The sequence below is a fragment of the Hypanus sabinus genome, chromosome 13, assembly GCF_030144855.1.
Source record: "Hypanus sabinus isolate sHypSab1 chromosome 13, sHypSab1.hap1, whole genome shotgun sequence".
NCBI lineage: Eukaryota > Metazoa > Chordata > Chondrichthyes > Myliobatiformes > Dasyatidae > Hypanus > Hypanus sabinus.
Window position 1 is genome coordinate 21,788,388 of NC_082718.1, and position 16,678 is coordinate 21,805,065.

The following is a 16,678-nucleotide window of genomic DNA, read 5'->3' on the forward strand; positions in this document are numbered from 1 at the left end:
GCATTTGTTAACTAACCCCTGGGATTGTACTCACTGAAATTCAGAAGAATAAGGGGGGGAAAAAAAAAAAAATCGCATTGAAACCTGTCTAGTATTGAAAGAGGATGTTTTCGATGGTGGGGGAAATCTAGGACCAGAAGACACAGAGGGACATCCATTTAGAACAGGTATGAGAAAGAATTTCTTTAGCCAGAGAGTGGAGAATCTATGGAATTCATTGCTACAGGCAATGAGGTCAAGTCATTGGGTATTTTTAAGGCAAAGGTTGATAAGTTCCTGTTTAGTCAGAGTATGAAGGGACATGGGCAGAAGGCAAGAAATTGGGGCTGAGGGGGAAACTGGAACAGGCATGATGAAATGGCCTAATTCTCTTCCCATATCTCATGAGCCAAACGTGTGGTGGGGATTGTGACTTGCAGTCCAGCTTAAGGTCATGTGATCCCCATTGGATTGTTGTTATATCAAGTCTGACCAGGATCGCAAGCTGTTGAAATAATTATGGTTTCATCTCTCTCGGCTATAATTATAATATTTAAGCATTTCAGCCCCCAAGTGCCTGGCTGATGATTGATGGTTTTACATTTCATCGCACGATAACTAAATAAGTAGTCTTACTCGACAAGGTTTATGCTTTACCTGAACGTGAAGGGCATGCGGAGGATGTGAGGGCTCAGATACTCCACTCAATTCTCTTCAATTTCATTGATTGTGTGAGCCTTTATTCACTGCTTTGTCCCACCTCAAATAACACCCAGGTAAACGATGGGCAACGGAGAGGAAAATCAGCAACAAAACCTCACGATGTGTGGGATTGGTTTATTATTGTCATGTGTACTGGGTTAGGGCACTCCAAGCACACCCTACAACCTTACCGGCTTCAGCTTTTATTCAGCAGTCACTTTACAGCACCAGTGATCACCGATCGGTGTTCAACTCCCGTTGCTGGTTGTAAGGAGTTTGTATGTTCTCCCCATGACTGCATGGGCTTCCTCCGGGTGTTCTGGTTAGGAGCAGGGTTAGCACAGCTCCTGAAAGCCCAACCCATATATATAGTACATGGCTCACTTTGCAATCAAATGGATACCTTTGAACCTCGCCAATTTTTAAAAGCGATGCACCATTAAACACATCCTACCTGGATGCATCATGGTTTGGTAGAGCAAGAAACTGTAGATCTGTGAACACAGCCATGCACATCACAGAAACCATCCCCCCCTCCACTGACCCCGTCTGCACTTCTCACTGTCTCAGGCAAGCAGCCCATCTTGGAAAAGACCCTACCAACCTGGGACATTCTCTCTGCTCTCCCCTCACAACAGGCACAAGATACAAAAGCCTGAAAGCACGTATCACCAGACTTCCATCCCAATGTTTTAAGACTATTGAACAGCTTCCTACTATGATAAGGTGGACTTGCCTTGGCTTAATACCTTGCACTATTGTCTGCCAGGACTTGCTCTGTAACGGTAACACTTTATTCTGCATTCCGTTATTGTGTTCCCTTGTACTAACACAGTGAACTGTGTAATGACGTGAACGATATGCAAGTTTTTCACTGCACCTTGGTATACACTCAGTGGCCACTTTAAAAGGTACACCCGCTCACTAATGCAAGAATCTAATCAGTCAATCACGTGGCAGCAACTCAAGGCAGACATGGTCAAGAGGTTCAGTTGTTCAGACCAAACATCAGAACGAGGAAGAAATGTGGTCTAAGTGACTTTGACCATGGAACGATTGCTAGTGTTATTCGGGGTGGTTTGATGATCACAGACACTACTGATCTCCTGATGTTCTCATGCACAACAGTGTCTAGAGTTTACAGAGAATGGTGCAAAAAATCATTTGGTGAGCGGTATTTCTGTGAGCAAAAACACTTTGTCAGTGAGAGGTCAGAGAATAATGGTCAGACTGGTTCAGGCTGAGAGGAAGGCAACAGAAACTCAAATAACCATGCGTTACAACAGTTTGTGTACAGAAGAGCTCTGCTGAACGTACCTGTTGAACCTTGACATGCTGGTCTGACCAGCTGAGTTCCAACATTTTGCACATGTTGCTCTAGATTTCAAGCATCTGCAGAATCTCTTGTGCACATAGGTTGGGTTTATTCACTGGAACGCAAGAGGCTGAGGTATGACCTTAGTCTGCAAGACCATAACACACAGAAGAGCGAGGCCATTTGGCCTATCCAGTCTACTCCACCATTCCATCACGGCTGATTTACCATCACTCTCAACCCCAGTCTCTTATCGAGCTTTATAAAATTAGTAGCACTATAGGCTAGATATCACCAGCCTGAAACCATCAGAGTATCCTCAGTTACGGTCACTCTGTACCGGAAAGATGCCATTTAAGCTGGAAACAGTTCAGAGGGGATTTCTGAGGATACTCTCACGACTTGAGGGACTGAACTATGGAGAGAGGGCTAGCAGTTGGAGACTTTATTCCTCAGTACTGAGGTGGCCACGTAGACGTATAAAATCACAAGGGGCATAAACAGGGTGAATACACATTTCCTCCTGCAGGACTGGGAAATCAAAAACTGGAGAGGCAATGTTTTCATCCATATGACAGTCAGTGTACAGAGAGAGCTGCCAGAGGAAACAGTTAACGCGACAACAATAATTGCATTTAAAAAGCACTTGGGCAGGAACATGAATAGGAAAGGTTTAGAGGGATTTGGACCACATGAGGGCAGGTGGAACTTGCATAAATGCTAATCTTGGTTATCGTTCACCAATTGGGCTGAACAGCCTGTTTCAAAGCTGTATAATTCTGTCAGCTAACTACACAGCACAAGTTTCGGGTGAGAATGGAATTTACTCTGTGAACTTTGTGCAAACAAGGAAATTTCATCACACCCAGGTTTCAATGACAATAAACTAAACTGACTCCAAATCACAAAATGTTAAAGATCTGAAGGGTAAAACTTCTTTGCTCTCCAGAGGGTGGTGAATATCTGGAACAAGCTGCCAGAGGAGAGAGTGGAGGGAGATTATTTACAATGTTTACAAGGAGTTTCAACAGATACACATTTAGAAAAGGTGCAAAGAGGGCAAATGGGATTGGCATTGAGAGGCATTATAGTTGGCATTATAGTTGGCATATCTAGTTGGCATGGCCAAATAGATGGGTAATCTGCTGTACATTTCTGTATATTTAAACACAGAAAGTGGTGGGTGCCTGGAATGCACAGCTAGGGGTGGTGTCGGAGGCTGACGTAAAAGAGTCATTTTTAAAACTCTGAGTAGGCATGCAGATGAAAGAAAAATAGGGGTGGTGCAGGAGGGAAAGGTTATACTGATCGTGGAGTAGGTACCAGTGATTAGCACAATCACTTGCAATGCCAGCGAGCACTGACCAGGGATCGATCCCTGCCGCTACCTGTAAAGGGTTTGTTTGTACGTTATCCCCGCAACCGTGTGCATTTCCTCCGGGTGCTGTGGCTTGCTCCCACACTTCAAAGACGTGCAGTGAGGGTTAATGAGTTGTGGGCACGCTATGTTGGTGTCAGAAGTGTGACGACACTTGTGAGCTGCCCTAAGCACATTGCAAACATTGATGCAAATGACACATTTTACTGTACGCTTTGATGTCTCGCTGTACATGTAATAAATAAAGGTAATCTTTAATTAATGTGCCAGAAAGGTAAATGATTGCCAGATGAAGTTTTAGACAGATAAAATGGGAGGTGGTATGTTTGGTTGGGGGAACAGGGTGGTTATGTATAACTGGGAAGGCACTGGCTGAGGAGAACAAAAATCTCAAAGTACAAATACACCAATCACCAAAAGCTATGCCACAGGTTAGCATTAAAAAGGTATTGGTTAGTCACCAGGAAGTCACATTGGGCTTAAACCTGAAACCTGCACAGATCAGTGAGATCACTACAAATGCTTCATTACAAAGCAGACATGGAAAGCATCCTACATGCCTGATCAACCTGTTCTCTAGTTTTAAAAGATCTGCAATTGTCTCTCTGTTCCTGAACATCTCAGGACCTTCTTGCTATATTTGACAACCTGTCCATTTTACTTTAAGACTACAGGTCTCCACCACTTTTGAACTGGGTGCACAATCCATTCATAGTTGGTGGATTACTTGATCACTCGAGTCAAATAAGATGTTCTCCTAAGAGGTTGTCTATTGGTGGGTCCTCGGGTGGCTGTCGAGGACCATCTGGGATCCACATATTCTGCTGCAGTACGGAGAGAAGTAAGTGGTGGCTCTGGTGAGTGTTTGGGTCTTTTGGTTGTTCAATTTCTCCTTGTTATTCTCTGCAACACAACAGAGGTCATCTCCCTCTTGAACAGATGTATCCAGGTGTATCTACTGAGTGCAAAGATTTCCTGTTTTTTTTTAAAAAAAGACGTAATGTTGAATTTCTTCAGGCTGATTTTGATGCTATATTTGAAGCGTTTCCTTTGCCCACCAGGGGCTCGCTGACCTTCCTTCAACTGGGAGTAAAGGATCTGTTTGGGGAGACACGAGTTGGACCATCTGGAAGATATGATCCGTCCATCGGAGTTGGTATTAGATTATCATGGTGGAAATGCTGATCACGTTGGCTTCCACCAGTACGCTGGGGTGAACAAGTCTGTCCTTCCAGCTGATCCTCAAAATCATTAGTAAGATTCTGTGGTGGTGTTGGTCCGGGGCTTTCAGGTGTCTACTATAGACGACCCATCATTCGGCTCCATACAATAATGCAGGAAGGACGACTGTTCTGTAGACCAAAAGTTCTGTTTGGACCTGTAGGGTGTGGTCCTTTGCTCCTTAATCTTGCATAGGCACCACTAGCACTCCTCAGGCAGTAGTTGATCTCTGAGTCGATGTCTGTGTTTGAGGAGAGAATGTTGCCAAGGTAGGGAAAGTGGTCTACATCTTCAGAGCAATATTGTCAACTTTATGGAGGACTAGATAAATGGCTAGTTGGGCAGAGGCTGATATAGGATCAGTGTCTTTTTTTAATATTCAAAACAAGACTCAGAACCCTATATGCCTTGCTTCAAAATACATTGGAGGTCTTTGCCTGAGAGTGTTGCGATGACATTTTAATCCATGTACTCTTTGACATTGATCGTGCAGACCTTGAACCAGTTGAGGGTGAAAAGCCTGTTTTCCATTCTACACACAACTGGGATCCCCTGTGGCAGGTTTTGACCAATGAGGTGAAGGATGGCAGCAATAAAGATGGCAAATAGGGTGGGCACAATGATACAGCTGTTTGACCCCCGTCTTCACAGTGAAGGGGCTGATTCAGCATCGCTATTGCTGAGTACTGTGGCTGACATGCCATCATCAGTAGTATCAGTACTTGTAAATACAGGTACTTGTCAGGGCAGCCATGTCTTGACATTATACTCCAGAGAGCTTGACAGACCTCTATCAAATGCCTTTCTCAGATCTCAAAAAGCAAAGTGCAAGGGTTGCCTTTGTTCACAGCATTCTTCCTGTAATTGGTGTGTGTGAAGATCACCTCTAGATGGACTGAAACCACACTGTGATTCAGGGAGTACTTCTTCAGATAGCAGGAGGTGGCTGCCAAAGGTAGCTGTAACCGCTTTGCCCTTTGTTAACAGAAAGGAGATGCCCCTGTAATTGCCACAACCTACCCTGTCTCCCTTCTTGAATATGGTCACTATTAAGAGTACCCCTGAGCTCCGAGGGCAGTTGCCCTTTTTTGCAAACCCTCAGGAGCAAGGCAAATATGTGGTGCAGGAGTGCTCACCCTCCTTCCTTAAGGATCTCTGCTGGGATCCCTTCAGGAGCTTTGTTGCTTTTCCGGCTCCTGATGACATCATGGACCTCTTTCTCACTGGGAAGTTCACCCATCTCACAGATCTCTGGAGGATTTGGTCAGTAACCTTTGGTTCAGCAGTGCTGTCGTGGTTAAAAAGTTCTTGAAAGTGCTGTCTCCAACGATCATTCATATCCTTCCGATCCTTTAGCAAGTCCTTCCCATCCTTTGGGTGCAGGTGGTTTAATCCACAGTAACTTCACACCATAGACTGCTCTAGTGGCACTGAAGAAGCCTCTCGTGTCACCAGAGTCTGCCAGTCTTTGGATTTCTAGGGCTTTCTCAGTCTACCAAAAATTCTTTAGCTTCCTCACCCTGCCATGGATATTTGCCTCGACTATCTGCAGCTGCTACAGTTTATTCTTTACAGTTTATTTTACTCCCATGCTTTGCCTAATGATCTGATCTGTATGAACTGTAGGCAAGATAAGCTTTTCACTGTATCTCAGTACATGACAATAAATTAATACCAATTTAAAAAGCTAGTTTCTGTAACCATGAATGTGACTATACCTTCAGCTCCTCTATGTTCATCACACACACACACACACACACACTTCACGCCCCAGCTAACCCCTACCACTAATTCCTTTCTGGCTCTGGTTCCATCTGCCATTCCCCTCTCTCCTAACATTTCCCATTCTCACCTCCTTTACTGATCAGAATCCAGCACTGGCAGCTCTTTGTGCTCCTGCCCATCTCCCTCCGGCAGCAGTCCCCACCTCCACACCTTGCTCCATTTCCCTCCACCTCACTCCATCTACCTCTCATTCCTTTTCCTGCCTTCATGCAGCACACCTGCCACCGTCTCTCAGCTCCCCTCCTCTACCTGCCTGCCATCTCACGTTACTCCTCAGACCACCAATCACCTCGGAATCCTTTCTTACAACCGTCTTCCCTTCACACTGTCCATGGATAGGGAAGCTTCAGAGGGATAAAGCCCAACTGCAGGTATATGGGACTAGCTTGGGTAGCCATCTCAGTCGGGATGGAAGAGCCCGTTTCCGTGTTGTCTATCTCTACGAACCTACGACAAATCTATCTGTAATCAGGGAGACTTAAGCCTGCAAAGGTATGAACAAGGATCAAAACACCCAAATTCTCCAACCACAGCCCTTAGAATTATTAATTTATCATTGTCACATGTACTGAGGTACGGTGAAAATCTTTTATTTTGCATACTGATCATTTCATCACATCAATACATTGAGGTAGTGTAAGGGAAAACAATAACAATGCGAAATAAAGTGTTACAGTTAAAGAGAAAGTACAGTGCAGGTAGACGATAAGGTACACAGGTCATAGCAAGACAGATTGTGAGGTCAAGAATCCATGTTATTGTTCAAAAGGTGTGTTTAAGACTCTTTGGAAGCTGTCCTTAAGCCTGGTGGTACGTGTTTTCAGGCTTTTGTATCTCTGCCTGATTGGAGAGAGGAGAAGAGAGAATGTCCAGGGTGGTGAGGACTTTGATGCTGTTAAATTTTCTCCCACTTTCAGCACCATGACATACCTACAACTCACTAACCCCAACTTGTAAGACTTTGGGCTGTGGGAGGAAACCAGAGCACCTGGAGGAAACCCACACAGTTACGGAGAGAGCGTACAAACTCCTTAAAGACCGCAGGGGGAATTGAACCCTGATCATTTGCACTGTGAAGCCTTAGGCTAAACATGACCATGAAGGAAATCTGCTGACCTTACTCAGCCTGTCAATATCTGACGGCAGGTTCTCTGTTGGCGAGCAGCTTACAAATCTAGCTTGTAGCATTGCCTCAAAATCCATAACCCAGACCAATAAACACTAACCAACTCTAAAGGTGATTAGTGTCTGTAACACGGAAGTAAACAGTATTGAAAACCTGTTGCAAACTTGATTTAAAACTGGTCTCGACCATTTTTAAAATACATATGCCTAATCTACCTGTATTCGTCAAATATCACTTGAACTTCAGGCATTGTAAATATTTCAAAAAAGACCTTAGCACATGGACAAACAAAAGGCTTTTTTAAAAAATTGGTGACGTGTGATGAACCATGCTACATGAACCCTATCTTGTTATTTCCACAATGCACTATTTATTTATTTAGTAATTAGTTTAAAAATCTGCTTTTGCATTGCACTGTACACACACACAAAAAAATACTGGAAGAGCTCAGCAAGTTAGGCAGTATCTATGAAATGGAATAATGAGCCAACGTTTCAGGCTGAGATCCATCATCAGGACTGAAAAGGAAAAGGGCAAAAGCCAGAATAAGGTGGCATGGGGAGGAAAAGATTTCTTTTGTCAATGTTTTCACTCTCCATAGATTCTGCCTGACCTACTGAGCTCCTCCAGCATCTTGTGTGTGTTGCTTAAGATTTCCAGCATCTGCAGAATCTCGTGTCTATGACTCGTTGCTCCACTGTGAAGCCCCTCTGAGGTAGGCCAATCCCCAAAAAGATTCTTCTCTCTTCATCCCCGTCTCCCACCCACCCACATCCCCCTCACCTGGTCTCACCTACCACTTAGCAGCTAGTACTTCTTCCCCTACTCCACTCCCTACTTATTCTGGCTTCTGCCCCCTACCCTTTCCAGTTCTGATGAAGGGTATCAGCCCAAAACATTGACTATTTATTCCTCTTCCTTGCTGCTGCCTGGCTTGCTGATGTCTTCCATTGTTCTTTTGTACGCTGGTTACGACTTCCAGCATCCGCGGAATCTTTTGTTTAAAGTCATGATTTACTTTAGGATCAAATTTTGTCTTCCACTAGATTGTACCATTTCAATGTTAATACACTTTTAAGTACATCCTATATAAACATCTTTCGACACAGACAACTAAACTAAATCCACCTTAATCAATGAAGAGTTAAGACTACCTGAAAAAGACAAACCGCCCTCACCTCCTACATAAACCATATACCAACCTGTACAAACTGGTATTTCTGGCTTTGAGAAGGTATTAAGTTCACTTTTCATACTGAACACCTGGAACAAACTGTTCCACTCATCTCTCCAATTAAATTCCTTCTTTAGCCCTTTGCCTTTCTCACCTATCGCCTCCCCAACTTCTCACTTCACCCCACCCGCATTCATCTACCTTCCCCCTCCCATGGTTTCACCCATCAATCAATCCTTCCCTCCCACCACCCCATTCTCGCATCTTCCCCCTTCCTGTCCAGTCCCGATGACGGGTCTTGGCCCGAAACATCGACTCTTTATTCCTCTCCAGGGATGCTGCCAGTCCTGCTGAGTTCCTCCATCAGTTTGTGTGCTTAACTCTGGAAGAAACTGGTTAATAGTTTTCAACCCACACTGCAGAATGTGGGAAAGATTATTTACATGTAAGCAGCCTGTTTGTAGATTTACAGCTTTAGTTATTGCACTGCCTAAACATTGGAGTTATTAGCATCCTTTTTATCTAGTTTCAAAATTGCAAAGATCACTTAACCTGGCTCAGATCAGCTATTTGAGGTATTCGACTAACAAAACTTCTCTGAACTGTTTCCAAACTATTAACATTCCCTCTAAAATAAGGATTCCAATGTTACGCTCAACATCCCAAATATGGCCTCACTAATGTCTTGTATAACTGAAGCATAATCTCCCTACCTTTTACTCACTTCCCTCGCAATAAACAATTTCACTATATTACATCTTTGAGTTATTTGCTTCACCTGAATATCTGCCTCTTGCACATTACGCATGGGGGCATTCAAACCCCTTTGCATTTTTGAGCTCTGTAATGCCCCATTATGAAGATAAAAAGACATAACAGAGGAGCAGAACTAGGCCATTCAGTCCATCGCGCCTCCTCCGCCATTTGATAATGGCTGATTTATTATCCCCCTCAACCTCATTCTCCTGCCTTCTCCCTGTACGCTCTGACACCCTTACTAATCAAGAACCTATCAAATTCCACTTTAAATATACCCAATGATTTAGCTTGATCACAGCCATCCATGGCAATGAATTCCACAGATTCACCTCCCTCTGGCTAAATAAATCCCTCATCTATTTCAAAGGGACATCCTTGTACTCTCAGGCTGTGCCCCTGGTCCTCAACTCTTCCATTTTTGGAAGTGTCCAGAAGGACATTATAATATACTCATTTTTTTTAAAAGACATCTTCCTAACTTACTTCGCTCTTTAGCTATGCAGAACAGGTTTCCTCCCTTGTTGAAATAAATTGGAGGTTTTGGTGTAATCATACAACCCTTAGTTGAACATTCAGAAGCACATCACCAAACTTTGTTAAACCAATAACTAACTAAAGTGGTTTTCTACTAGAGAAGCCAGCAGCTGCCACCACAGTGATACTTATCTCTACATTATTGTTATTTTATTCCATTATTACAAGTATCCTATGTAACAATGATAAATCAAATGTAATTCTTTAATTTGGCTGTCAGCGTTGACCCTTATCAGTGTTTAATTGATACACCATAGAAAGCATCCTATCTGGATGCATAATGGCTTGGTATGGTAACTGCTCTGCCCATGACATCAAGAAACAGCAGAGGGTTGGGGACATAGCTCAGCACATCATGGAGATCAGCCTCCCCTGTCTAATTTTCTTGCTGCCTCTGTAAAGCAACTAGCAAAATCAAAAACCTCACCCACCCTGGATATTTTCCCTTCTCCCCTCCCCCTCCCATCGGGCAGAAGATACAACAGCCTGAAAGCAGGTACCATCAGGCTAAAGAATAGTTTCTATCCTATTCTTAAACAGACCTCTCGTATGACAAGATGGACACTTAACCTCACAATCTATCTCACTATGATTTTGCACTTTACTGCTGCACTTTCTCTGTAACTGTTACACTTTGTTATTGTTTTTAAGCTTGTTCTACCTCAGTATAATTGTGTAATAATTTGATCGGTATGAACACTATGTAAGGTAACCTTTTCACTGTAATTTGGTACGTGACAATAATAAACCAACACAATTCTATTCTCCAGAAAATGTTGTATTGTCTTCGAAGGTGAGTTTGAGCACAAGGAATGGAAACAGCGATAGACAGTTCAGCTCCTTGATCTTTTGTACCATTCAGTAAGATCAAGGTTGATCTTTTTCCACAATTACTCTTCCCTGCAATAGATCCCCATCTTCAATATACTCAGTGGGTAATGCAGGAAATTCAGACCAGCTGAGTGGGAGCTGAGATCAGCATAGGACTCATTGGGCCAAAGGGTCTGTATTGTTCTGTGACTCTAACTAAATCTCACCAAGCAGCACATTTCTACATCTTGTTTTTCATCTCCTGTGATTTGTCTCAAGCCTTTGAATACTGGGATGCAAGTTAACATTTCAACTGCGAATGATTCAGCTTGATTTAATCACAAAGAAATTTGACTCATTATTGACCTAGTATCTTCTGAACATTTAGCTTCAGTTTCTAAACAGTTTGATTTATTTAAATATTGGTTTATGATTCCTTTCTGGTGATTAATGGAATCAAACGATGCTCCTTCTATTGTTTATTAACTTCCCAGTGTCATCATCTTAAGGTCTGAGTAATCAGGATGTTTTGCATATGAGTTTTTTTTCTAACTGTGTTCATTCTTGAACAATTTTTTTTGTGACTGTTGTCTTTTTCTGATGCTATGTGCCAGTGATACTGCTGCTAGCAAGTTTTCATTGCACTTATGCTGATGATAATAAACTCAATTTGAATTTTTCTGTGAAAATTAATTGGCTGAAAGAACACTTTCTAGTCCAACTTCAATGTCACACTAACAACTTTTTTTTTCTCTCCTCAGGCACTTTAAAATAGAAGTTTGCTCATGAAAAGCATTTTCCACAACTTCAGGACATCCCAGCTCACCTCACAGTCAATGAAATAATTCCAAATTTTAAACTTGTGTTAAGTTCAAATATCAAAGTAAATTATTATTGGAGTACCATACAAGATTGATTTTCTTATGAAAATCCAGAGCAGAATGAAGAAATGAAAGAGAATCAATGAAAAACTACACACAAATGAAGACTTTTGAAGGAAGTTCACTGTAGGAAGCATAGAAGTTAAACTTCATACAGCCAGCTGTCATAGAAAGCAATATGGTAGTGAGTAGGTGTCACTAATACTGGTGATTAAAAGGTTGGAATTCTGCTCAGGACAACTGTTTTTCTTCTCAGTTATGGTGACTTAGAGCTACTATTTAAAATTCTCATCTGAAAATCAGTACCTGTATTTTGTTTCTTCACTGCCCTGTAATATTTTCATTTAACATCTCCTGTGTATTGTTTTCTGTACCTGCACACCCAAAATAACACTCTGCAAGGTTTTTGCTGTACCTGTACACACATGGTGATGATCTTGAGCAACACACACACAAAATGCTGGGGGACCTCAACAAGTCAGGCAGCATCTATGGAAAGGAATAAAGCGTTGACATTTTGGGCTGAGACATCTTTTATTCTTTTTCCATAGATGCTGCCTGACCTGTTGAGTTCCTCCAGCATTTTGTGTGTGTTACTATTGAATTCCAGCATCTGCAGAATCTCGTGTTTACAATGACTTGATTTGCCTTAATCCATTCCCCTACAGCTTTGGAACGTCAACCCACAACTTCAGACTTGGAGGCAATAATGTCTGAACCGCGGCTGACGTCTAGTCGATAATAGCACCATCAAAAACTGTGCAATGTTCACTTGCGTGCCTGCACTTGAAATCTGATCTGCTTTCATTTCTAAACGATGCAGCATTGGATCACTTTGCATGTAAACTTCTTTAAATGAAATAAGTGCAGTCTTTCTGCTTATAGTGTTGAGGATGGTGTGGGTTTGCTATTGCATTGCAGTCACTGTAAAGTTCTCTGAACCTGCTGAAGGAGAAGCAAGTGCTATTCTCTTTGGAGTGAAGATGACTTGACAGAGGTGTACAAGATGATAAGAGGCATTTCTAGAGTGGATGGCCAGAGACTTTTCCCCAGGGTGACAACGGACAATACCAGAGCATTTAGTGGGTAAAAGTTTTGCTCTGAAGGTCACAGGGACATGCTACTTCATCCGTTTTGTGCAGAGATTTACCAAATCACTACAGGGATTAGAGAGCACCTCCTATGAGGATAGGTTGAGCAAGCTAGGCCTTTTCTCTTTAGAGCAAATAAGGACGAACTGCAACTTAACAGAGGTGAACAAAATGATAAAGAGGTATAAATCAAGTTGACATTCAAAGGATTTTTCCCAGGGCAGGAAAGATGTATACAAAGGGGCATAAATTGTTAAGTGATTGGAAGAAGTATGTTTGGTGGGGGGGGGGGGGGGGGGGGGAAGAAGGAAACAGTTGTAGGTTTTTTTAATTAAAAAAAAAAGTGGTGGGTCCATGGAAAACACTGCCATAGGTGGTGGTGGACACAGATACATTAGGGACATTTAAGAGACTCTTAAACAGGCACATAGATGAAAGTAAAATGGAGGGTTAGATAGGAGGGATAGGTTAGATTGATTTTAGATTAGGTTAAAGGGACAGCACAACATCATGGGCCAAAGGGCCTGTATTGTGCTGTACTGTTCTATGTTTAAACTGGCATCGGTGTCCTTTCTGGGATTGGCACCAGTAGGCCCACACCTGACAGATCACACCCTTCCATGCCTGACACCACTTTCCTAAAACAGGAACTTTGTTCTGAGCTCTGCATGGACCAGAGAACAGGAGCAGATCCATCTGCCCATTCTGTCTGTGCCGATTATGATCCCAAATTAAACTAACCCCTTCTACCTGCAAATGGCCCACATTCCTGCATACCCTGTCTTACAGCCCCCTAAATTCCACTATCCCATCTCCTTCCACAATTACCCCTGGAACCCTACCACACTCTGTGCAAAAGTAAACTTGCCATTCACAGCCCCTTTAAACGTTTCCCATCTCACCCAGTAGAAACAGAAGGGACAAAGGAAGGTTACTGGTGCCTTAAAACCAGTCGCTTCGGGCAAATGGCAGCTCACCTAGGAGAAGGAAAACTCTGATCTCAAACCTCCACTGCCTTGAGGCTTTACCCACTCATGGGGAAGGCTTTGGGAGTAAATGTTGATGGAAAGATCTGGAGCTGCAGTCCTACATTGCATTCAATGCTGACTGGCCACTCCAGCAATGCTGCTGATGCCAAACTGTGACGGTCTCTGCTGTTCCTTTGGATTTATCAAATGCATGGAGAGGGGGAGCTTGCTACATGGGCAACAGCTTGCTCTCCACGTCATGCTGCCCAGGATTACATATCTGGACAGCTTGGACACAATATCTATGGTCAAATCTGACTGATAGAAGCCTCAGACCTCACACAAAAAAAATGTCCTCTAATATTCGACATTTCTATCCTCCGGAAAAGGATTTGACTGTCTACACTTGTTATAATTTTATTAGCTTCTAGCAGGAAGCACCTCAGCCTTCACGGCTCCAGAGAAAATAACCCAAGTTTGTCCAACCTCTCCTGATAACATTTACCCTCTAACCCTGGCAGCATCCTGGTGAACCTCCTCTGCACGCTCCTCAGGCTGATGAGGAAAATAATATTCAAGGATGTGTTCAAAGCTTCCTTGGAGATTTTGACTCTGGGAAATCTCTAACCTCTGAATGTTTAAAATGCAGAAGGTGCATTTGGGATGGTACTAAATGCCCGAGGAGTCCACAGAAGGCAAGGACAAGCAGCAGAAGGGGTATTAAGGACACCTTGAAGAGGTGGCAGCAACCAACATTCAGGACTCTCACCATCCAGGACATGCCCTCTTCTTTCAACTACCACCAGGAAGCTGGTGTTGGACCTTGCACCCATGCTCCAACATCATATTTCTGAATAGTCGAGGAACACTACCCTCGATTTCTCATTTGCACTATTTATTTTATTTGGATAGCATGTGAAACAAAGCTTTTCACCTTGCATGTGACTGTAATAAACCAATTTAATAAACTTTTGTCTTGTATCCAATCCCTCTTGAAATAAAGGCTACATACTCTTTCTGGATTGGGATCAAGACGGGCCAGAATTGGGTTTGTTGAAAATTTCCATCTGTGTGGATCTCCACCGAGAAAGGTGCTTTAGAAATGCAAATCTCAAAGTTCAAAGTAAACTTATTATAGAAGTACATAAATGTCACAATTTATTATTCATCTGCTTGCAGGCATTCACAGCAGAATCTGACTTCCCTTCTCCAAATGAATCATCAGCCTCCCTCCCTCCCTCAGGGATACTTAGGAGCTTGTTCATTTCACAAGTTCCCATCAGAAGTGCTTTCAGACTAAACCTTTAATAAGAAAGTCTATGGACTTGGCAGAAAGCATACAATCTGTAGATTCTAATCAGGCTCCCCTTTGTTGTTTGAAAATAGTATTATGTGACTTCCTGTCGAAAAGAATTTGGTCTTTTACGCAACACTTAGAATCAAGTTTATTTACACTGAATTATACGACATGAAATTTGCTGTTTTGTGGCACAGCAGTACACAAGATTATTATAGATTACGAAATAAATAGTACAAAACATTTAAAAATGTGGTAGTGCTTGTGGGTTTCTGAATCACTGAGAAATCTGATGTTTGAGAGTAAGAAGCTGTTCCTGAATTATTGAGTGCAAGTCTTCCTACTCCAGTACCCCCTCCCTGCTGGCAGTCCCAGATGGTGAGGATCCTTAATGATGGACACCACCTTCTTAAGGCATTGCCTTTTGATGATGTCCTTGATAGAAGGAAGCTTTTGCCCATGACGAACTGGCATTGGAGCCTCTGTACCAGGCAATGATGCAACCTTCTGCAATGGTTCTACCTTGCATCTACAGAAATTTGGTAGTCTTTGGTGATATACTAAATCTCCATCATACTCTTAACAAAGCACAAATGAGAAGCGGTAACAGTGCATAGTCAGGTACATTAATAGGAAAGGTTTAGAGGTTTATGGGCCTAAAGCAGAGAAATGGGACAAGTTTGGATGAGAACCTTGGTCGGCATGAACCAGATGAACCCAGGAGCTCTTTTCTGTGTTGTACACTCCATTTACCCAGCACTTGTTGCTGGTGCAAGGTAGAAAATACCAGTCAAATTAAAACAAGACATTCATTTCAACAGTCCTACTCATTTTGAGTGCATTCGGAGAGGTTCCATCACGGCCTGGTATGGAGGTTCCAGTGCACAGGATCCCAAGAGGCTGCAGAGGGCTGGTGACATACTAAAGCTCGAACCAATTCTACACTTCTCCTTGGAGAATTTTGTTCTTCTAACTTAAGAGTCATACAGCACAGAAACAGATCCTTCGGCTATCATATCATTGCCAAAATGCTATTCTGCCTAGTTCCACTGACCTGCGCCTGGGCCGTAGACTTACACACCACTTCCATCCAGGTACTTGCCCAAACTTCTCTGCAATGTTGCAGTCGAGCCCGTAGTGACCACTTCCACAGGGAGCTTGGTTTATTATTGTCACAGACAGCTTTTTCACCGTACTACTCTCTTGCATCCTCCAACATTTCGAAAGTTGAAAGGGTTGGACAGAGTAGTTATGGAAAGGCTGTTTCCCTTGATGGGCGAGTCCAGGACAAGAGGTCACAGTCTTAGAATTAGAGGGTATCCATTTAAAACAGATGAGGAGAAATTCTTTTAGCCAGAGGGTTGTGGATTTATGGAATTAGTTGCCGCATACAGCTGTGGAGGCCCAATCATTGAAGGTTTTTGAGGAGATTGACAGGTATCTGATTAGTCAGGGTATCAAAGGATATGGGAAAAAAGCCAGAAATTGGAACTAAATGGGAGAATAGTTTAGCTCATGGAGGAGCAGTGGAGCAGAGTCGATGAGCCAAATGGCCTACTTCTGCTCCTTTGTCTTGTGATCCTGTTCATGCAGTTCAATCCACATCAGTGCATTGAACATGGAAGAAACAGTACAGCACAGGCCCTTTGGCCCACAAT

The 16,678-nt window shown here is 42.8% G+C and overlaps 1 protein-coding gene across 4 annotated transcripts in view; it reads right to left on the minus strand.

The window, feature by feature from the left end:
- Nucleotides 1-16,678, minus strand: part of LOC132403709 (proline and serine-rich protein 2-like) — a 50,799-nt gene that overhangs the window by 26,303 nt on the left and 7,818 nt on the right. The gene's annotated exons all lie outside the window — the stretch shown is intronic.